This window comes from Lacerta agilis, chromosome 2 (genome assembly GCF_009819535.1).
Source record: "Lacerta agilis isolate rLacAgi1 chromosome 2, rLacAgi1.pri, whole genome shotgun sequence".
In the NCBI taxonomy this organism is placed as follows: Eukaryota; Metazoa; Chordata; class Lepidosauria; order Squamata; family Lacertidae; genus Lacerta; species Lacerta agilis.
In genome coordinates this window covers 78,600,412-78,624,567 of record NC_046313.1, presented here as the reverse complement: position 1 = coordinate 78,624,567, position 24,156 = coordinate 78,600,412, and positions in this window count along the sequence as shown.

The window sequence follows — 24,156 nt, the reverse complement described above, 5'->3', positions numbered from 1 at the left end:
TAAAAACACATGCCAGGGGAATAGACAGGTGGGGGGAGAGCCCTGGAGCTATTATGTGTAGTGACAGACTATTATTGATGTTGAACTATCTGCTGTTTCCCCAAAGTAAGGGTCTTCCCTTAGTGAGCATTTTCATTCCATCTGGCATACGTGCTCATAACAAGAGCTCAGTCCTGTGACTGGCATATCTTTTTGTCAGTGAGAGGGGCACTTACAGGCTTGTAAGTGGATATTGACTTATCTGCACTTCTTAGAAGCAAACAACATGTGCAATCCACCAGACACCTTCTGTTATGAAACCTCCATTCATTTTAATAAGATGTGAGCTGGGCTTTGTTGAAATGAATGGATGTCGTGGAGCAGAAATGCTAGGTGGATTGGCCCTCCCCCATAAAATTAAACATGTGTGGCCTTAATTCTTGGTACTTTCTTTCTTTCTTTCTTTCTTTCTTTCTTTCTTTCTTTCTTTCTTTCTTTGCTGCTGTGGAAAAAACAATTTTTGAACAGGATATTCATAAAATCTTGCACTTAATTTAGAAATATGTCATTATTTTTGAATGATTGGTGCAATTAATCTTGATCATCCAGTATGAGCCATACATATGAACCCCCTGGAAATTATTATTTGCCTAGAAAAGAGTAATTTATTAGTTGGTTGCACCATCGTTCTCGATGAAATTGAAGAGCCAGTGAATGCAAGCAGAATTTCTGCTCAATGTTAATTCTATTCAATACACGGAATAATAAATCTGTATAAAAGATGTATAGCATAGATTATCCATATTCATTTATATTTTAAAAGTTTGTCCTTTGACTTTCAATGGGGTTTTGAACCTTGGGTTTGTTTGTTTGTTTGTTTATTCGTTCATTTTAAAATGGAAAGCTCCTGGGAGTTTCTTTAGCACATATGACAAATGTTGCACTTGTGAACTTGGACAACAAAACGTGTTACTTTTGACAAAGTTGTTGTCCTAGTAAGGGATGGCTGTCTGGGCACAGTCCACTGGGATGTTCTTTTGCACAATCTCCATTGAACTGAAAGGAGGACGACTAGGATGAGCTCCCATTCATTCCAACGGGGCTTGTGCAAGAGAGCTTTGCGGAAGATTGTGCCTTCTGTGTCTCTTACAGTCAGGTCTTTACCTTAATTCTGCAACTGAATACTTGAAGTAGGAAATAAACTAGGGAAACATAGGGTCCTTAAAAACAAAACTGTATAGTTAGATATTTATATGTATGTGCCAATTTTTGTCACAGATATTATTTTGGGGGCATTTTTGTTTTATTTTTGCTCCTTTCATGTTGGTAAGAGCATTGAACCTAACTTTTATCAAAGCCTAAGACTTAGCCTCTACAGAAGAAAATTTTGTCTAACATTGCTTTTTCCCATTTCTCATGATATATACTATGATGTTTGGCGGGGGAATCTTTTCATACACTAAAATAGAATCTCGGGGTTTACAACAAACACTGTGATGTTGGGCAAACATTTTATTCGAGCAATGTTTGGTAGATTTCTTCCCCCTTGAAATGTAAAAAAGTCAAACAAGCCTTTTGGTTAACATTTAAGATGAGTATTATTTTACTGTGGGATCAAACTTGTACTGCACATTCTTTCATTTAAATGTACAGAATGAATTTTGTATTTAAATGAATTTTGTGTATCCAGTATGCACGTAAATGCACATTGACTTTCATTTGAAAGTGGGTTTCAATTTCCTTTTTAAACAGTGTTTATGAAAAGATTTCAGATGTGTCACAACCTATACCTGCATTTTCCTTTGGTGTAGAGTGATTGTTTGAATGTGATGTTCTGCAACAATGGGTCAGCATTCCCTATTTACCTTTGACCCTCATTTGATAGTGCTTCTTGTAATAATTTTCTCCAAGTGAGTGGCATGTTCTGGATTGTGATCTTGACATGTGATTAAGGACATTGATATGAAACTAAGGAATCCTTAGAAATTACCAGTGGGCATGTTTTAGAACAGTCATTGTAATTTTAATGTCTCGTAGAAGTGTAAAGTACCAAGGTATTTAGAATTCATAACATTGTTATCATGTGTATGAGAAGTGCTTGGTGTTGATCAGCTCGTTTATATTCATCAAATAAATCTGGTTTCTTTCTGAACAATGTGTTGTATCGTTCAATTTAAGAACAGAGTATGATGCAGCAATAGGGACCTGTGAGTGAAGTCTGATTTTGTGCATGGAAATGCTATCGTGGAGCATCAAGTCCTGCAAGGAGACAAAGCAAACATCTGTGTCTAATAATGGATCTGCATGCTTGGCATAGATCACAAGCATGACTGCAATGAACCTCAAACAGAAGGTGAAGTTCTTCAGTTTTGGAATACAACACTGTAACTATATCCCCATCCACACTGTACTTTTGAAGCACTATCATACCACTTTAAACAGTCATGGTTGTCCTGCCCCCGCCCCCAAATCCTAGGAACTATGCTCTGCTCAGGGTGTTGAGAATTGTTACAAAATCCCTATTGCACTTACATTGCTACAAGTCCCAACACGGTTTAGCAATCAATTGCACTTCATGGGGAACTCTGGGAATTATATCTCTCTGAGGAGAGAGACTTTCTCTTTTAGTAACAGTCAACAATTTATATGGTTTTTAAATTGGATTGTAAAGAGCTTTCTGCAAGGTTGTCATACAGAGGGCCTTTTCGGTAGTTGTGCCTGCCCTGTGGAATGCCCTCCTGTCAGATGTCAAGGAAATAAACAACTATCTGACTTTTAGAAGACATCTGAAGGCAACCCTGTATAGGGAAGTTTTTAATGTTTAATGTTACCGTGCTTAATGTTTTAATTTGTTGGAAGCCGCCCAGAGTGGCTGGAGCAACCCAGTCAGATGGGCAGAGGAGTAGTAATAGTAGTAGTAGTAATTCCCAAAATCTGGCTTCTGGTGTGGAATCAGTTCCTCCCACAAATCACTGAGATGTTCTGTGTGTGTGTGTGTGTGTGTGTGTGTGTGAGAGAGAGAGAGAGAGAGAGAGAGCGCAATGCTTGTCACCCTTATATTGTAAAGAAAGTCCTGCTAATGCATGGCTAACTTTTGCTAATAGTGTAGAAACCACTTTAGCACTGCTCTAGCTGTTGGAGAATGGGGCATCCTACCTCCAGTTTATGCACTGCCTCTTACTTACCTGAATCCTTAGAACCTCCATGAGGTTCTAAGGATTCAGAAGCAGTATACCTCTGAATAGCAGGTGATTGGGGAAGATGAATGAAGACCGCTGGTTCCATGCCCTTTTTGTGTACTTCCCAGAAGCATCTGGATAGCCACTTGTGGAAACAGGATGTTGGGTTAAATGGACTCTTGGTCTGATGCAGCAAAGCTGCTCTTATGTGAAATCGCTTCCACTTGTTCTCCCACAATTCCTGGCAAGGAAAGAAGAATTTACACGTCTTCCAAGAAGCAAATTGTGTAATGAGATTGAGCATATGTAGAAAATATATTGGTAGACTGCCATAGAATGCTCCTTTGGGCTGAAAAAAAGGCTAAAGCAAAATAAATAAACAAACACGTGAAGTACAGAACAAAAAGGGAGTACATTTCATGGGTGGATAAATGGTTGGATAAATTAGTACCTCAGAGACACTGAGACAAGTGATAGAAATTAGTTCAATAGTAAGACAGCTTTCTGGTTTCAGGAACTGCAGTATTTTTAGTGTGAAATTGCAGCCGTCCAACCATTTGTTAAGAAATGTGTTTATATGCTATCCATGAAGGTGATCTAAGGTCAATGTCTGTGATGCGTCAGTTTGGAACCTAGAAGCTCTCACTCCTCTGTCAGCTGTATCAAAGGGTCTTGTGAGAGAAATCTAACAACTTTGGATAAACACAATGCTGGGCAAAGAAGCCGTATGTCCAGCTGTTTAAAAAACTGCTCCAGGTCTCCACCCCAAAGAACTAAGTGGGCTCCAGATGTTCTGGCAGTAACGGCCACAGCAGGTCTTCAGCCTCATGACACAATGATGAACAATCATCCAACTCCAGATGGTGCCTCAGCCAATTAGGGGAAACAAGTATATGGAGATCATGAGGCTAGAGGCCTTTGGAATACCCCAGATTCGCTCTGGATGGCCCCAAATTGTGCCTCTTGTAAATGTTTATAAACTAGTACAACAGCCTCTTGGACCAGGGCTCATGAATTAGGTGACAGATCTGGACCGCATGGGAGACAAAGCAGTTCCACCCACCACCGCCTCTGCCATTGCTGCTGCCTCCTCCTCCTTCCCTTTCATCCCCTGTTTAGTCAGGTGTTGTTTGACTCCATGTCCCATCAGCCACAGCCAGCATGGCCCAATGTTCAAGGATGATGGGAGTAGAAGTCCAGCAATAGCTCTCTCTGTGTGTGGTCTATCATTGGTTGGGGGGGGAACGACGTCAAATTCCTATAGGCCACATATTTTTAATAAGAAAAGTAAAATGACTGTGTTGTGTAGGAGAAATTATTGTCTACTACTGATTATCCACTAAGAGCAAGGAAATCTGGTTTCACATCTCTTCTTTGCCCGGAAACTCATTGGGTGGCAGCAACACATTTTGCTGCATGTGACAAAGCAGCAAATGGCACCGTCCTCACCTGCAGTTCAAGGTGTAGCGTATCCAAGGCCTGTCAAGTTATTTTGGTATCTGAAGCACCACCATTGCCGTACCTCTGTGGCCATAAAAAATGCAACAATAATAAAATAACTAACCATTCATGGGGCTCAGCAGAAACTGCCTCAGGCAGCCTGCCCACTCTGCCCAGTGTTAGGGCTGGTTCCTGTAAGGAGTTTTCAGGTCTGAGAGCGGGAGGCTGGGAATCTGAGGGCGAGTGTTGGAAAATGGAAGGGCTGGATCAGCCTATATTAAGCCTCACTCCAAAGTATGGGAGGGACATTTTATTTCATATTTATTTCATAAAACGTATGTACTACTTGATTGTAAAAAGCTTCAGATCACCAGACTTGTGTTATTTGTCCTCCTCTGAACCTAAGATTGCAAACAACAAGGGAATCAAGTCTATCATCATCATTATCATCATCATCATCATCATCATCAATGATTCACTTCCCATGAGGCATTCCAAACTGATATACAAATACAATGAAAACATGTAAGAAACAAATGCATATATGAAAACAGTTAAAGCAATTGGAGTGCTTGTGGCAGCAATTAGTTTTACTAAATAAAATAATTCATACCCATTTGTTCCATGGTTCACCTCTGGTCCAAGTGCCATGTTGATTCCATATCTCCTGCCCCGCTAATTCCAGGTCAAAAGTCAGCGAGCTGAGCCTCAGAATCAGTTCAAAATCAGGGTGTCACTAGCCAATTATGCCATGGAAATACAAAGGAGACAGCGTGATTGTTAAATCGCAGGCCTTTCCAGATGACTGGCTCTTGGAGGTTCTGTTTAAATTCTGACCGTGTTTCCCATGGCGGAATTATTCTCAGTCAAGTTAAACAACCAATTCCTCTATATCTGAAAGGTGAAGGCTGTAAATCTCCCCGGCGAACGTTGCCAAGGCAGAGAAGGAAAGACTTGCGTAACTACCACTTGTACTTCCTCGGAGAACACGAGCTCAAGTCTAAAGCAAGGAGGCTGGTCAATAAAACACTGTTGGGCTTTGAGGAGGGGGGGGAGTGGAAATACAGGGGGAAGTCCTGCCCAGCTCATGTGATAAGAAACATGTTCCTGGTTAGAAAAACACAACGTGACGAATAGGCCTCCATTGGAGGCTCCATCGCAGGGCCAGTGTATTAAAGAAGGATGACTGCTCTTCCTTTAAAGACTGGAAAAGGTCAGAGTAATTTGTACCAACATGACACGAGATTCTCCACTGTCTTTTTACTGTCTGCTTTATGGAACTAATTATGAATACATTATAGATTGGCATTGGCGTAAAACGTGTGGGTGTTACAAATTCATAACGTGTGTGCGTATTCGCAACCTTATGTGGAATTGGTATTGCTTACTAACATTAATATTATACTACCCGATACAGTCATTAATTTAGAGTTAGCTGCTGAACTCTGTTCCTTCATAAGCAGCAGTCTGTCACGTTTATAACTAACAGCTGTAGAATTTGATGCTCCTCCTCCTCCTCTTTTTTACTATTATTATTTGACCTTTAAAAATAAGAGCGGAATGTACCAGGATATTTATGAGAAAATGTTGGCCCCCATCTTGCCTCAGCCCAAGCACTTCATAGAGTAGAGGCAGAGAACCTTTCTCAGACTGAAGGTTGCCTTCCCCCAGGGGTCTACATGCCAGCGGTGGGCGTAAGCAAAAAGAGGGCGGAGCAACTCTTCTCTTAGCGCAATAGGCTACATTCAAACCATGCATAATTTGCAGCTTTCTGCACACACATCCAGGCAAATAAGAAGTAGTCTGTTAAGGGATGTGACATGGGAAGAATCCTATGACCATGCAGAGGGGTCTAGAGGGCCATATTTACCTTCCAGATCTGTAGTTCCCCATCCTGGCCTAACAAGCCTAACAAGCACACTATGCCTGAAACACACTATGCTTGTTAGTTACTAACAAAGGGAGGCAAAATACTTGTAAATAATTTACTATTTCCATGGTGCTGGTGATCTCTGCTCTCTTCTCCACCCTGTGATGTCACCAAGGAGCCATCAATACAATCCCTGGTAGGCCTACAGTGTTGCTCTTTTTGAAAGTTTATTTTGTTAAGCAATACATGTACTGCAATGACTGAATGGATAAACTCATGAATGGGCATGCACCACTTTTTTTGGGGGGGGGGAAGATAGACAAACCACCCAAACTGGTGGATTGACAACACTAGTAGCTGAATCAACATTTATTTCTCCAATACAGTCATCTCTCATTTCATTTGCAGAGCCCATGGCTGAGGAATAGCACGTGAGATCTCTCTTTATAGCCAACTTTACTTTCTAGATGTTTTTGATAGTGGAGACAAGGCCCTTCTTACTATTTTGTAAATCACATGACACCTGCATTAATCTCACGAGGGAGAGAGAGAGAGAGAGAGAGAGAGAGAGAGAGAGAGAGAGAGAGAGAGAGAGAGAGGGAGAGTACTACAAGCCATTACAGCCACAACTGGCTAAGTTACTCAGGAAGCTGAGGATGAAAAACTTTATGCCACAGTATTGTGCTAGATCAGTGTTTCCCAAACTTGAGTCTCTAGCTGTTTTTGGACTACAAATTCCATCATTCCTAGCTAGCAGGTCCCGTGGTCAGGGAGGATAGGAAATGTCGTCCAAAAACAGCTAGGGACCCAAGTTGTGGAAACACTGTACAGTATACCCTACTCAGATCCTTGCCATATTCAGAATTTCCAAATGTCTGATGTAGTTGTTCACAATGAACATACTTTGTTGGATTTTATATCTACAAAGAGTGAGCAGAGCTTATTCATGGCAAACATTCAGAAGATGAAAGCAGTTCGGTCTATTGAAATGGGCACTGACTGTCCTGAGTGCAGCCTTCTTTTATGACTAATCAGTGCATATTATAATGCTTAGAAGATTAATTCATGCTCATCCTATCTTTTAAAACAAACAAACAAACAAACAAACAAACAAACAAAAAGCTTGTCCAACTTTTCTGTCCTGCTGTAGAAATGGCCACTGCAGCACAAACATTTTTATAGTATTATCCAGGGCACTATTTATTATTAATAAAGTAAAAGCTTGCCGGGGTTGGGGGAATAAAGTGAATACAAAGTAATACGAAAAGGTCATTTTATTTCCTTATACATCTTTCCCCACGTTTCATAATGAGATACGACTTCCCTAGCACAGTGTGTGCTTGTGTTGGAAGCTTTCTTTTGCAACCTGATGCCCTGATCTTCTGCTGTCAAGTTCTCTGCGTTGCTCTTTAGTGAAGTTTTCCCTCAAAACATCCCTTGTTAATCAACCATTGGTAGGTGCTGCCACAAAATATTGCAGTGTGGAGTTATCACCCTTCAGGATCTCAGTTGCTTGGTTCCATTCCCCGTCCTCTCAGTTTTCTGCCATCCCTGCCTCCTTATTGGTTCCTGCAACTATTTGGCTTTTACGGAATGATCACTGCCTGCCCCTTTCCGCCATGTTCATCTTTGCCTGCCAGTTTAGGATTGCACTTCATGAATCAGATGAAAGCTTTGGCCGTAATAAATTGGATAAACTTTAAGGAGACACAATATGCTTTTTGTTTTAGTTTTTAACTTTGCTAGCTTTGCTACAAGGAAGTTTGCGTTACCTTTTTACTGATAGGAATTTAATAGGGATTTCCTTCGCAGATACGGACCCAGGCAGTCGTTCCTAGTTCACCAAGAACAGAAGATTGCTTTAGCTGTGGAGGAAGCAACTGTCCGTTTGCACCTTGGAAAGTTGGCAGCTAACACAGCTCTTTAAAGCTGGGCTATTAGCTGCCCCTGGCAACAATGTGCAACCCTGGCTTCCAGGAACAATATTGATATTCTGTTTCATGGGTTGTTGCTTTTTTTCTTACCTTGTGTGTTTTAACTTGAGTGGAAACCACCTTGTGAATTCCCCCTTTACCCTTGGATATGCTAATTTTTTGGTTCATAGTTTTTCACTGCAAAATTTACAGCTGCAATTGCAAAGGAAAAAAAGTGGGGGATGGGGACACTCATACTGTAATAATGATAATAGTAACACCATGCTAAATTATATTTCATTATTTCATTTGGTTTTTCTTATAACAATCTGGGTCAAAATTAACCCCAGAGTAGTTTCCATAAAATAAGCAATGATCAAAACAAAGTCAGTAAGACACCCTAAGGTGCAACTGGAACCTTCACAATAATCAATAATCTGTTCAGTTCCATCAATCAACAATACGAAAAGAGAGCCAAGCTGATATAATACTGATTTCACTTCAAAATTTTAAAATATCAGTAGCAAGATTCTGTTGATGGTTTTTTTTTTTCAAAAATTGCCAAATAATATCAACTTTGAAATAAAACCCCTTATGCTAGAAATCCTTTCCCTGTCTTCTCTAAGCTACAGCGTTAAGGCATTTCCAGTGCTCAGTAAGTAATCTCAGCAACCAATAACTTCTTGGTGACTAAAGCACTTCCTAGACATCATCTACGGGGACCTAACAACAACCCTGTGAAGCAGACAGACATTATTACTCTGTTCAGGTAGGTAGCCATGTTGGTCTGATGCAGCCGAAATAAAAATAAAAATAAAAATAATGTAATTGTCCAGTAGCAGATACTCTCTGGAGAAGTATGTATGCACACAAAAGCTTATACCCAGAACAAACTTACTTGGTCTCTAAGGTGCTACTGGACAATTATTTTATTTTATTTATTTATTATTTATTATTACTCTGTGTTGCAGATGCATATCGAGGGATGCTGAAAGATTCTTAAAGATTATATAATGTGTCCATGGCAGAGGTGAGATCTAAAACAGGGTTCTGAGGTCAAACTCTTAGCCTCAAGCCAACACTAATTCTAATTAAGGCCATTAATGAAAGTGATGTGCACATTTTTACTCAATTTACAAATATGGAGCACAATCCAGCCTTCAAGTCCAAAGGGATGAAAGCCCCTATTTTGGCATATTGCTTACGTATTGGCATTGGAGAGTCTGGCAAGAAAAGTGGAAAGAGGCAGCCAAACCACATGGGGTCTATCTGGTGCAGGACTGGATCACAAGATCTACAGATCTGCTTGTGCAGCTCCCTCATTCTCTTTCCAAAATCCTGCACCCCACCAGCAGACATTTAGGTGGCTACTATGGAGCTGTATGGAGATAGCACAGCATACATATTTGAACCCCACTGGACCTATGTGCACATGATGATGCTCTCTGTGTACAGAATAGCAGGGGCTAGTTCTGGTGAAAAGATCTAGCCACTTTTGTGGCATGTGCTTTAGTGACTGAGGAAGACATGTGTTTCAAGGGCCAAATCGCAACGCCAGGGGGTGGGGTCTTACATTCAACCCATGCTTTCTATTCAGCCTTTGGACAAGCAGCTGTCAGAATACTTTACTGTTTGCCCATATTCCAGTTTAACTGCCCTGCCAATTGTGGCGATGAAACCAATGGGCAGGTGGGTGGGATGTTCCGATGACCGCTTTGTCATGCTTCAGAAATGAGCTGACAAGGTTAAGCCCGCAGAAACCGAATACAAGCCTGACATATAGCCTTGTGAATTGATCTTGAGGTTAGTTTTAGGGAGCACCTAGATAAAAATAAGAAATTGTGTTGTCTAATTTGAGTATATTTATAGCGACCACCATAGCGGTAATCTAGGAATCTTTGAGAAATCCACTTACTCAAGGATGTTAAGCTAGCATTTGCTATTGCACTAAAATTTCTCATACATACACACTCAGATCGCTTCAGTTTCTTCCCCCCTGATGCAAACACATTCTGCTCCCACTGTCAGGAATAGTAGGCAAGGGCGCTCAGCACCTCCCAAGGCTGGTCTCTAAGTACCATGCCCGTTTGATGTTCTGGACAAAGGGATTATGTTCTATTTGTTAAGGTGTCTAAGATGATTGAAGCACATCACAGAATTCAAAGAAGATTATTCTGAATGAGCCATTCTTCAAAGGATTCCATTTTCTAATCAGTTGGTTCTGAGGATTACATCCCCCACCCCACCCTCTTGCTTCTTACTTCTTCTAAATGCTCCCTGTGACACACATGACCTCGCCTGTTTGTTAAACTACAAATTCCTAAAGAGGAATTATGTAGAAACTGGCTGTTTTGAAAAAAGCATCAAACCCCCCCAACCCCCGATAGCGACTTGTCAGATTGAAGATTGCATCCCAGTTCTGGTTAAGTAAGAGCACAATTCATTTCCAAGCCCAAGACACTGAAAATAGAGACAGAGAGAATAAGATAAATAACTGCTTATTCGATTTGGGTAAAACAGATGAAACCAATCAAGCATGATGCCTTGATGCAATGATAAAAGCCTTGTGCTTTTATGCAGCTCAGCCATGTGTAGAGTTAGGAAGTTTCTCAAGAAGGAGAGAAAAAAGAAGTCAGATCTATGTTTTGGTAACTTTCGTCCTATCTGCATAGCCCCAACATTTGGAAGCAGCTTACATGACCCACATGTTGCAAGAGAGTCAGTGGCCGGAGAGAGAGTTTTGATGTTATGCATACTTTTATTTGCAACACAGGAATTGAGATGCAAAGGGGACACTTGCCTTTTCCCCCAGTGCAGATTCTTAGTACAATTTTGCAATTACACTACAAAGGCGAGTTTAACAGTTATGATTAAATACAGGAGATCGAGCCTAAATGAGTACCACATTGGTAGGAAGAGGCTTTGACCAATATTTTGAGCAATCTGATTTCACTTTGGGCTTAGATTCCAGCCTAAAAGAGAGAGAGGGAGAAATGCAACACAACACTGCAGATTGTATATCATTTTTTAGTAGTGGTGCAATGGGAGAAAAATGATAAATTATTGGCTGCTTTCATAAGCAACTCAAGCGGTCTCATCTTTTAGTGGATTTTATTCTCGTCTTTTTCTTTTCAAAGATGTATTGCCCCCCAAAGGCAAATATGTGATCATTTACAGATTTGGTCATGTTCTGCTCTGTCTTCTACCACATTTGGCTGTGAAGGCGGCTCTTCGCTTTCACAATACAGGCACTCGCTTATTAGGGATGCAATCCGAAATCACTTCTGAAAGGGTACAGATGGGCATATGGAATTTGGGTTGGGCATACTCCAAGAGTAAGCGCTGTCTGGAGTGTAGTTCATTGTCATGGTGATAGCAATTCTCATGACCACCACCCACCAGGTGCCTCATTCATTCCTATAGAGAGAGTAAATCAGCACACACAAAGAAATAGGCACATGAAGCTGTTCTCTCAGCTGAAGTAAATGAAGCAGCAGTACCCAAACACACACGCATGTGATATGCAAGTACCCCTGAGTGATCTCAAGACTAGAGTGTGCATGCCACTTACAGAGAAAATCCCCCCTTAAAAAAATAGAGTTATGGAACAACTTTAGGACATGGTCTATCTCATCTTTGTGTGGTCCGGGATGCTCAAGTCTCACAATCAGCCTCCCAGGGGTGGGAGTCATCTCATACTACAAGACCTCCCCCCCATCAATAGCCATTCTGTCAGCCTACAGCAAAGAGAGAGAAAGGATGCAGAGGAACGAACATCTCTGCTGAGAAGCCAGCTCCATCAGGCTCCTCCATCAGCTGTCACCTGCTCCAGTGAAAGCAGGAACAGAAGGAAAATGGAGCACCTCACTAGCAGGTTATGGCTCCTCCTCTCATTGAACTGTTTGTTAAAAGAACTTTGTGACTAAGCATCTGTGCGTGAGTTAGTTTTTTTTCTTCCTCCCTCCTAATCCCCTTTTCCTTTTGTATCATGTCTTTGATCCAGCACTGGGCCACAGGCCAAGAAATGGCTGCCTTTGGAACCACCGTGTGAGGAGGTACTGGCAATTGACTCATGCCTCCATGAGTATGTGCAGGAAGCTTCTCCAGCAAACACCAGTGTCAGGCTGGAGGGCACACCTTCTCTTTCAGTGTACAGGAAAAAAGCAAAAACGCTGAGCGGGAGGCTTGTGTGAGAGAGGGAGGGAAGTGCAGGGAGGCAGAGGTGGCTGCAGGAAAAAGCCCCCACAGCATTTGATGCTTACTACTGGAACACAGACAGGCAAGGAAGGAGCGGCTTCCTCTACCTCAATGCTGCAGATGACCAAAACACTGATAGGTGAAGGTGGCATCCTCATTTCCTAAAAGCCAAAGGGAGGGTGGTATTGAGGGAAGGAGCACTAGTACTGTCTATCGTAATTCTTCTGTACAGGGATGAGCCTCGGAGAAGGAAGGGAAGGAACCTAAGCACAGGAATCTAGGCGAAGCCTATAGAGGTGTCCTATGATGAACCAGGTTTCTAAGTTCTGAGAACAAAGGGATCACCAAGGCTAACTCTAAGCAAGAGAGGCCTGGCATTCTGAGGAACCTCAAGCAAGGTGGGCTAGAGGCATGGCCACCCTACTGTGCTGTGTACCACAGAGGTTTGGCCCAGGCTCTATTTGCATATGTGGATGTCTTTACAATCTGCCCACCATGTCAGGGCCCCACAGTCTGCATTTACTCCTGAGCTATAACACTGATATTGAAGTCCTGGAGATTCTGGTTTTGATGTCTGCAGTTCCGCTGGGAAATAAATCCTATTATGCCTTCTTCCAAAGTCTTCTAGTGACCTGAGTTTTCTGGATTTTCTCTCATGTCTCTCTATATAATAGGATTGTTCATTTACATTATGTTACACAGTTTTAATAAGTAGGTTTCTTTTTTTATGTCCGTTTCCGTGATGACTTCCAGTTCTTGGCTATAATATAATCATCTCGCAGCAGCAATGATATATTTTACCAAATCCATATGAGCCAGAGACACAGATTCTTTAACAAACTCAAGTGACAGATAAAAAGCAACCGGGCCAATTTTTATGTAATAACATGTACAATAATATCTTAACACCAGTTCCCAAAAATTGTGTAACTTTAGTATAGGACCACCACATACGATAAATCCGTAGAGACCTGCCCATATATCCACTCATGTTCCTACATAATCTTCATTCTGAGAGGTGTGAGGTAAATGACGCCTATCTAAGAGCTTTGAACAGGTTGATTGCTTTGGCTCTTGCATATTAAATGGTTCTCTGTTGTTCCTCCGCAAACAAATCTGGGTATGTTCTTGGCAAAGTTAAGCTTTTGTGTCCCATCTATTTTACACAGAGGGTTAAATTTTCCCATTGAAATCTGTGAAACTTACACTCGCTTAACTTTGGCTGGACCATGTCCTTTAGTTTGGGCCCGTTCCCATTTATGTTTAATAGTTTTGTGCTCAATTCACAACCAACTTAAGCTCCATAGGTTTCATTTAGAGTTAAACACATCTAAAGTTCTCTGGGATCAGTAAAAACCTAGCTGATATAATGACTTCTAATTAATTTTGCCATATATTGCTCTTTAGTTGGGGGTGCTACTTGCATCTTTTGTTGTATTTTTTATGTTTCTTGACGGGTTTTCAACTGCATTTGTATTTTGCATTAGTAGGGGTAATCACATCACACACTTCTGCAATCTTTTGCTGAATGGCTGTTAATATTAGGGCGGGGAAATTGAGATCCTCTACCCCACAATGTTTAGCAAATGCTGTCAAGGGAACATCTCCAGGAAAACTTCATCATAGAGGTAAGGGAATGTAAGAGATGCAAAGTACAGAGTTGGTGATTTTTAAAAAAAATAAATATAGAAAAGGCACAACCATTACAGAGTCTGTAATCAACCAAGAGAGCTGTGTGAATGGCATTGAGCACCTTGAAAAAGTGAGATGGCAGATAAAATGGAAGCTTGCCATGGTTGATTTTGTAAAGAAAGGAAAGGAAACTTCTATCATTTATGGTGTGGATATCCTAAGGCATAGGGATTCTGGAGTATGATGTTACAAATGAAAATTTCCAAACTGGAGCAATAATTACCGGTAACACGCCAATGTGCATGTTAAATGATGCTGGTGTAAGGTATACCCACCATACCGTATTGGCCTGGATAAAAAGGTAAAGGTAAAGGGACCCCTGACCATTAGGTCCAGTCACGGGCTCTGGGGTTGTGGTGCTCATCTCGCTTTATTGGCCGAGAGAGCCGGGGTACAGCTTCCGGGTCATGTGGCCAGCATGACTAAGCCGCTTCTGGCAATCCAGAGCAGCACACGGAAACGCTGTTTACCTTCCCGCCAGAGCAGTACCTATTTATCTACTTGCACTTTTGACATGCTTTCGAAATGCTAGGTGGGCAGGAGCTGGGACCGAACAACGGGAGCTCACCCCGTTGCGGGGATTTAAACCGCCAACCTTCTGATCAGCAAGCCCTAGGCTCTGTGGTTTAACCCACAGTGCCACCCGCGTCCCTTATAAGCCCGAATATAAGCCACACCCAAATATAAGCCACACCTTTAAAATTGGAGGGGGGGAGAAAGAAAAAATACCCGAATATAAGCAGCTCCATTCCTCACTGCTCCCGGCTGCATACTGAGGGAGGGGGGAGCCATGCTGCGTTGCCAGCGGCCTTTCCCCTTCCTCACTCTCTCCCTTCCTGACCTTGGGGAGAGGAAGGGGGACTATGCATGGGGCGGGCGCTGCTTTGCCTTAAGGTCGCGAATATAAGCCGCACCTTAACTTTTCATGGTTGGAATTTGGGGGGAAGTGAGGCTTATATTCAGGCCAATACAGTAGGTGTGCTGTATACATACCTTCAGGAACAGTCGAAGGGGTAGAATGCAACCCTTGGGAGTTGTATCCTATGCATTTGACTATCAAATTACCCATTTTGCATGTTAGAATATCTGGGGGCTTTCCCCCATAATTATCTCTACTGATGTTTGTAATCTTCATCTGTCCCTATGCATCTCACACAACTTTTGTTCAAAGACATATTACCAAATGGTAAACCATCATTTAAAAAAAAATCTGCCCCCTGTAGTAAAATCTTAGGTTTCATTTCATTTCAGTTTTTAACTGGAAAATGCCCTGTACAGTCGTACCTACGCTTATGTATCCCTCCAGTTACGTAAACTTTGGGATGCGTAAGCGGCAAACTGCAAGTATATTTCCGGGTTTTTGCTGTGCGCACATGCGCAGAAGAGCTCTACCGCCACACGTGTGCGGACAGAGGCGGTCTCTCCAATTGTGAAAACCTCGGGATGATACCGTCCGCAGCCAGAGGTACCACTGTATACCATTACTGCTACCACTGTAGCAAATACAGGTTATTGTGATAGGTAACTAACAATGCAATCCTAGGCAATTTTACTCAGAAGGCTATTTAAACGAATTCGTGGATAAGCCAAATATGAGCCCGATTATTAGCAGCTAGAATGTTTGCTGCTGCCAAACGGAAGACAGATAATAAATTATCTTCAAAGATGGCATGGCTATATAAAATGTGGAGTGTAGCCAAAATTGTTTATAAAAGAGATGTTTTTTATATGACATAGAGTCCTTTCATACAATATTGGTTGGTATACCATAAATCAATGAAGCTAGAGTTATTTTTACCATATAGATGGCATGATTTTTTTATTATTTGTTATGCTACTATATGTTTTGTAGGTCTTTGCATTGTTACATTTTTATTCTTATTGTATGAGGGAATCACTCATACATCGGAGATTTTGTTTGTATTTTATTAAATATTAATATATTTTCATTTAATTTTTATTGTTGTTAATTAAAGTATGGGGAGACTGTGTGCCCCAATTTAGGCCTCTTGTCAAGCAAAGTTGCAATTCTAACTCCACTTACCTGGGAGTAAGCCCCATTGGATTCAATGGGACTTACTTTGGAGTAGTCATGGTTAGTATTGCAGTCTAATACTACAGTTTACTGAGGGCCCTATATAGACTATAAACCTGGCTGAAGAGGGCTAGCCGTCACAGGATAATCTGACTATGTACACATTAGTGACTTGAAACACATGGAGGTTGTTTCCCCCTATTGTCAAAACAAAATAAAATAAAAAATTCCTTCCAGTAGCACCTTAGAGACCAAGCAAGTTTGTTCTTGGTATGAGCTTTCGTGTGCATGCACACTTCTTCAGATATACTGAAACGGAAGTCACCAGACCCTTAAATATAGTGAGGGAGTGGGGAGGGGTATTACTCAGAAGGGTGGTGGGAATGGGTGATCAGCTGATAGGTGTGGGAAACATGTAGACGACTGCAATTTTTACAGGGTCTTACAGGGAAAGGCAAGGCTACCTACCTGTAACTTCCCCTATTGTGTTTCAAGTTGCATTATTATGTTGCGGTGCAAATCAGTTGATCACATCAAACTGAAGGAGGCTTGTCAGTCTGGTCCTGTTGGATTCAAGAAACCAAGAGTCGGAGGATTCCATTGTCACACGATACCTGCATTTAACAGAGAATCTTGCTGGCAACTGAACTGATCCATCAATTGCAGGCAGGCACAGTTTGTGATGCCACAAGCCACTTGGTGCTCAGCTCATATGAGGAAGCACCGGTGCACAAATTCAAGGTTTTGGTTTGCTATAAAGGATCCACATTTCTCATCCACCATGCACATAGATTCCTCAGTCTACTTTGTATTGCTTTGCATTCCCTGTGAACATCCTATTGATGGGTGGGATTTCAAATCCATTTGATGTTTGGGCAATTGGACAAAGCAATTCTCAAAGCCAATTCCGCAGGCTGCTTACTGTTCCCTCTTTGTTCTGCCCACGTGACCTGTAATGTGAGCCTTCCCCAATCGAGTGCCCTCCAAGCGTTTTGGACTGCCTGAGGTTGATGGGAGTTGGACTCCAACAACATCTGGAGGGTTCCACGTTGCTTACTCTGGCAGCTCTCCAGAGTTTCATGCAGATGTTTTTTCCCATTTCTCCCCGGAGATTGCAGGGATTGAACCGGGGACCTTTTGAATGCAAGGGATGTGCTTTGCTCCTGAGTTACAGCCAGGGCCGGTCCTATCATTAGACCAACTTGGCAACTGCCTCTGATGCAAACTTCAGAGTGGCACATCACTGACCTTTTTTTGTGGGGGACAGAGTTTTATATAGTTTTTGTTATAGCATATAAATTTCTGACAGACGGATGCCAACGGCCTTATATGTCTGATATTTTACTTTTATATTTTGAAGAATTTTATTATGTTTGAAGGAATTCACACAATAGAATTGCTAACCATTTTTGCAGGGGCATGCAAGAAGTTAGCCTTGTGTAGGGAGCAAAATAGCCTGGCAGAGCCCAGGCTTGAATTGCAAGGTGTCTTCCCACTCATAAAAATAAGTAACATTTAAAAACCAAAGACAGCACACACACAGGCAATATGTCTTCCTGCTGCAGGGTATTTTAATCAGCATTGCCTTTCCGCTGGTGCAAACATTCAGATAGCTTGTAGTTAAACCCAGGAAAATCAGTCCTCTGTCAGGCCAGATCTCAGTTCCCCCTCTTTAATAAAAACCAGTGGAAAACAAAAGCAGGAGAAACCTGAGCGCCTTGCAGCCTGGTTTTTTTTTTCTTCCCCTTTCTCCTCCGCCCTCTTTTGCCTCCCCAGCTGTTTTAATGGCTAGGGAACAGGAGAGGGGGAAACTTTCCAAACATTGCAGGAGGAGGACACCTTGAATTGCTTCTTTTTTTGGGGGGGTTATTAGATGCATTTTCCTCTGCGTCCTCCTGCTTTCGAAAGACATCTCTCATTCACAGCAACCATCCTTTCTTCCAGTGTTTGTTTTAAACCCTAAAAGAGGAACGCCAGTCGGCTTCCAGAGGCCCAGAGGATGCAGCCTGTGCTTTGATTTCCTTAATACCTGCGCCTGCCTGCCTGCCTGCCTGCCTGTTGATGACCTCCCCCTCTAGAGGCGGTTCCCTTTGCCCAAGGAAGTTGGTCAATTACACCCTGAGAAACATCCAGGCAAACAACTTGAGGGACCCTTCCTGGGTTTCTTTCAGGCAGGCTGGCTTGTTTTACTGCGCCTCCCCCTCCCCCGCTTTACAGTTTTCTGCTATTCTTTACTAATGCCAGTGATTCGAGAAATGACCTTTAACCTGCGCAGTTTGCAGACTCCTAAAAGGGGATCATTGAAATGCCACAGTAAACCAAAGGCAATAAAATATTTACTAGGCATAAAACCCAGTTGCTCTTCCTTTAAAAGAAAGAAAGAAACAATGAAAGAAAGAAAGGAAGGAAGACTACTCTGTCTCTCTCTCTCTCTCTCTCTCTCTCTCTTTGGAATCGGGCATCTGCAGAGAGCTGTAATTTATCCATTCTTGATCACGATTTCTGCTGAATGAATCAAAGTCCAGGTTAATATGGGGCCTGATTTATTTACCATGTAACGCGTACCGAGGGGAATCTTTCCATCCAGTAATAGAAGATTCATAGAGACAGGACGAGTCTGTGCAAATGTTTCTGCTCCCCCAGAATTACACACCGGGATTCAATATTTCTCAAACGCAAGTGTCTGCATGTGCCAGGAGGCACACCATTCATTGCAAGGGGTGTGTGTGTTGTGTTGTGTTTCAAATCAAAGCTGCTGATTCTTCAGGAACCTTCCGCATCTGCTTGTTTCTATTTATTTATTTACTTGTGGCATTTATAGCCCATCTTTTCTTGCCAAGCAGCTCAAGGTGGCATATATGGTTCTCGCCTTCCTCATTTAATCCCCACAACAACCTTGTGAGGTAGGTTAAAATGAGACAAAGTGACTGGCCCAAGGTTACCCAAGTGAGTTTCATGGCCAAGCGGGGATTTCAACCTTGGTCCTGTTCTAACACTCCAACTGCAATTGTTTGTAGAATGTTTTTCTCAGTGATGCCCACCCAGACTGGCAGGATGAATGCAGGTAGGGAGGACAACAGTAGGTGGCAGCAGAGTCAATAAGAGACAGAGTCTACTACTGTATTTTTCTGTGTATAAGACAATGTTTTTTGCTACATTATTAAAGGCAAAAATGGGGGGGGGGGGTCATCTTAAACATGGATAGTGAATCCAGAGGCGGTCAGGTGAGCGGTGTGGTGAGTGATTTGCTGTGGTGGCGGGTGGCCAGGGGGACAATTTGATTCGGCGGTGAGCGGGCAGGTGGGTGATTCGGTGCTGCGGTGAGTGGTCGGGGGGATGATTTGCTGTGGCATCGGGCAGGCAATTTGCCTCGGCGGTGAGTGGGCGGCAACCTCCCCCAAGAAAGCTCAGCAACTCAAGAAATACTGATTTCTTAATTTTGGGGAGGTCTTATACATGCAAAATATGGTAATTATAGTTTTGTCCCCATCCACTTCTCTGTGGAGTTCTACAAGGCAACACTGAGAATGAGGAGGAGGAGGAGAAAGATAGCAAGGAGGCAGGCAGCTGGGGGCTGTCTGACGGCAGATTGAGGCTGGTGGGACAATTTGCCCTGAGCAGTCACTGGTTCAGAAATGGGACTGCTTCTGTCTGTACCTATGGAAAAAAAGATGATGAAGTGAAGCCCTCAGTGGATGTCTTAGTCTTGCTTTGGCTCTGTGTACTTTACATCAGATCTATATGTATTTACATCAGGTTGGCAGTGCTGTCAGCACCCTTTTTTGTCAAACCAGCACCCTTCAGATGTTTTGGACCACAACTCCATGGCCATGCTGTCTGGGGCCGATGGGAGCTCAAGTCCATTATCTGGATAGAAAAAGGCTGGTCTACTCTGATAGGAAGTTTTCCAGGGTCTCGGGCAGAGGTGCCAAAGAGTGAACCTGGACTCTTCTGTCTGTAAAAGAGGTGGCCTACTCATGCTGAGCCAAATGGCTCTAGATTAAATCAAGTTCAGCAGTAGTTCAATTCATTTTTGTGGCAGAAGTAAGTGAGCACTTTTCGCTCTCCCACTGAATTTGGTGGGACTTGGGTAGTTCATTCATACATATAACATGAATGAGCCACTGGATCATGCACTACACATGGCCATCACTACTTGATTTCTCATCTCCGGGTGATGGGCGGCTGGATCTGTGTGGCCTGCCTCCACCTGACACCCCTCCTTGTGTTTTCTGCTCACGGGAAGGTGATACGTTCTGATGGTAATCCCTCGCGCATGTGTGAACCAGGCCTCAGAAACACCCTCCCATAAATCCAAGGTAACTCAGCCGGTACAGTATCAGACTCTTAATCTCAGGGTCTTGGGCACCAGCCCATGTTGGCATCAAGATTCCTGCCATGCAGTGGGCTGGAGTGGACTGCATGACCCTTGTGGTCCCTTCCAACTCTACTATTCTATGACGATTGAGAAGATGAGAAACCAACATTGACAGGGCTATGATTTTAGAAGGAGGCCACTGGTGGCTCTGGCAAAGGGCCCATTCTTTCATGGGTGTAGCCAGGATTGGGGGGAGGGCTTTGTTTTAGGAAATCAAAGTTGTTGAGCTTTTCTTGGGAAATCACCGGTAAAAATACCCTATAAATAGGACATTGCTGGGGTATGTGTGTCAGGCTTCTGCTGGGGGACGGGGACAGAACCTCAGATCAGAGCCATCGTTCCCATCAGGCTTAGTGGTGCGTTGCGCCAGGGTGCCGGCCTCTCAGGGGTGCCCCAGCGAGTGGGGGAGCTGCACGGCTTTGCCGAAAGCCTTCCCTTTCCCTGCATGCCTGCCAGCTGCGCCCCGCCAACCATAAGGCTGCTGGGCGTGCAGCTTCCCTCCCAGGCCTCCGCGGGGATCGCTCTCCTCCCGAGGAGGCTTGGGAGGGGCGCAACTTCACTCCCAAGAATGTGTGGGGGTCGCTGTCCCCCAGTGGCGTGGAGGAGAGTTGCGCCCCCCCCTGGCTGGCAGTGTGCAGCTACAGCTACCCCAACGCTATCCGTGGTAATTTGGGGGCGCTGGGCGGACATTTGCACCCAGCGCTGCATCTGCTAAAGACGGCCCTGCCTCAGATAACTGAATACTTTCAATGCTTTTCAATAATGTATGTGGATCTGTGTGGGGCTGCCCCCCTGTTCCCCCTTGGCTACCTCCATGCGTTCTTCACTTGCACGTTATTTTCTACTTCCCACGTACCCATTGGGCTCTATCTTCCCGGGTGTCGCAGTGCGTGGGATTGACTGAACCTTGCTTGGCCGTGCTCTCGCTCTGTTTGTTTGTTTGTTTGTTTGCCCCGCCTTCGCTTCCTTCTCAGCTCCCCCCTCTCGGTTGTCTCCCTACCACACCCCCGAGATGGCGCAGATTCACCTCCAAATCGCTTGGAGAGTTTCTAAACCACACACCCCAGCGACCACGGGGAGCCATAAAAGGTCCCGAGAGCGAGCCGCTCTGGTAGTGCAGAGATAAGAGTCAAGGCGGGGAAGGGCTTCATTGCGCTGGGAGCCTCATCCGGCGAGGAGCAGGCTTCCAGCAGGCCGGCTGCGTTGGATCCTGCACTTGCGATGGGGCACAAACAGACGAGGAAGCTGTGGGGCTTCATCGCAGACAGGCCTTTCTCCGGCAGCTTCGGTCGCCTGATCAGCATCTCCTTACGCAGCCTGTTCCTTTAAAAATCGTCTTGACTGAGTTTCCAGGAATGTATTGCAGGGTCGCTAGACGGGGCAGAGGGTCTATTTTGCAGGCACATGCTGCCTGCTTCAATCCCCAGCATCTTTCAGTTGGGCTGGGTGTGGGCGGGGAACTCTGATGGAGAGTCATATATAAATTTAATAAAACAGCAGCAGCAACAACAACAACAACAACTCTGATCAAAAGCCTTGCTACAACTTAAGAAAAGCAGTCATATATACAATAAATAAATCACTAAAACTACACAACCAAACTGAACAATTTCCACATAAATCACAAGTTCTAAAATAAAGATAAAATGGCAACAGCAACAGCAACACCTCCCCCAAACATCGCCCCAGCCCCCTTTTACCTTTGTACCCCTGGCTATTTAGTTACTTTCTGCACACACTCGCACAACCCTCTCTATCCTCTATCCAGAGAAGCAAGAGGCATGATAGGACACTTTCCAGTTAGGCAAAAGCATTCAAGGAGGGTGTGAAGCAATGCTGGTTAAATGGGGTGGTCTGAGGAAAGAGGGTGTGGCCTGGAAGAGTCCAGAGGGCCAAACAAAGAGGCTTGGAGGGCCTCATGGGCCTGATGTTTCCAGTTCCTGTCTTCAACTTCTTCCTTGCAGCCAGGTCTTAGCTTCCCCACCTGTCACAGTCAGGTAGTCACAGAAAACTGTGTGCAGTAATACTGGAAACAATGTTTGGGGTGATGAACAGAGTGTGTTTCCCACTACAAGGGAACAGAGACCCCCCCCCCCAAGGTAACCTGAAGTAGAGCTTACTCTTCATGCCTCCCACAATTAAGGCAATCTGGTCCACATCGAAAAGACGAGCAGCTGATCCTCTGGAGCACATTTCCCAGAATTGTCCCATTGTATATCTTATCTCCCAGGGGCACAAATATCCTAAACATGTTTGCTTGGAAGTAAGCCCTGCTGATACGAATGGCCCCCGCGGACAGGGAAATGTGGTTTTGCAGGATTGTGCCTTTGTTCTGCATATATAGTTGCTGACATTTGTACGGAGGCTGAAAGCCAAGAGGGCCACAGGTAAGTCTCAGTAAATCAAGTTCCATAAGGTGAATCAATATTTTTAATCTCTATCGAAGGTTGGGCAGGGCAAGGTGGGGTTGAGGTCGAGAAAGGGTAAGTTTGTGGGTGAGAACACTTCCCTGAGAGTTGGTCTAATTGAAATCAGGGCTTGTTTCTGAGTACAGATAGGATTGTGCTGTTCATCTGGGTACTTTGCAGAACATAAACATACAAGAGCCTTGCTGGATCAGGCCAAAGGCCCATCTAGCCCAACATCCTGTTCTCACAGTGGCCAACCACATGTCTACAGGAAGTCCACAAGCAGGGCAAGAGTGCTGCAGTACTCTCCCCTCTTGTGATTCTCAGTATCTCGTGTTTAGAGGCATAAAACAAATCCATGATGGCTAGGAGCCATTGATAACCGTATCCTCCATTGATTTATCACAGAGCTCAAACTCAATACTACCTTCACTCTCTGTAGGCCTCAATCTCCTTGGCTTTGGTGGAAATGAACTATTGTGGAACAACAACTGAAGATGAGCAAAGGGCTTAAATAACTGAAGAATCTTGTTGGTGTCCTTGCCCACCCCACTCTTTGGGGGCAAATTGAGACAGGGGATGAGGGGGATGGGGTGTTTATGAAGCTTCACAAGGATGACAAGAAGCTTCAATGAAGAATTGAGCTGGAAATGGAAGCATCGTAGGTAATCTGCAAAACCAAATAATACCGCTGTCACCTAAGGCTTCAGTCCTCAGCACACTTTCTGGGGAACAAGTCCCCATCATCACTTCCAAGCACCGGTATATAGAGCTGTAGTTTGACGCACCTTCCATTCCCACCTAGTCATAACTGAGAGCAGGTTACGGTGGGGAAGAGGTTGGATTGGATCACCTCCTCAGGCAAACAGGGAGAAGGTGGGGACGGCTCTTGTGCGGACTGCAGAGATGGCTACCCTTCCCTCCCACCACTGACCATTTGGTCTCCCTTTGCCAGAGATCCTCTCCCAGGACGCGCGGGAAGGGGAGGCAGGGCGCGCTCAAGGCCTCCTGCTTCTCTTTGCTCTTGGATGGCTGAGCCAGAGCCGGAGATGGGGGGGTGGGGGG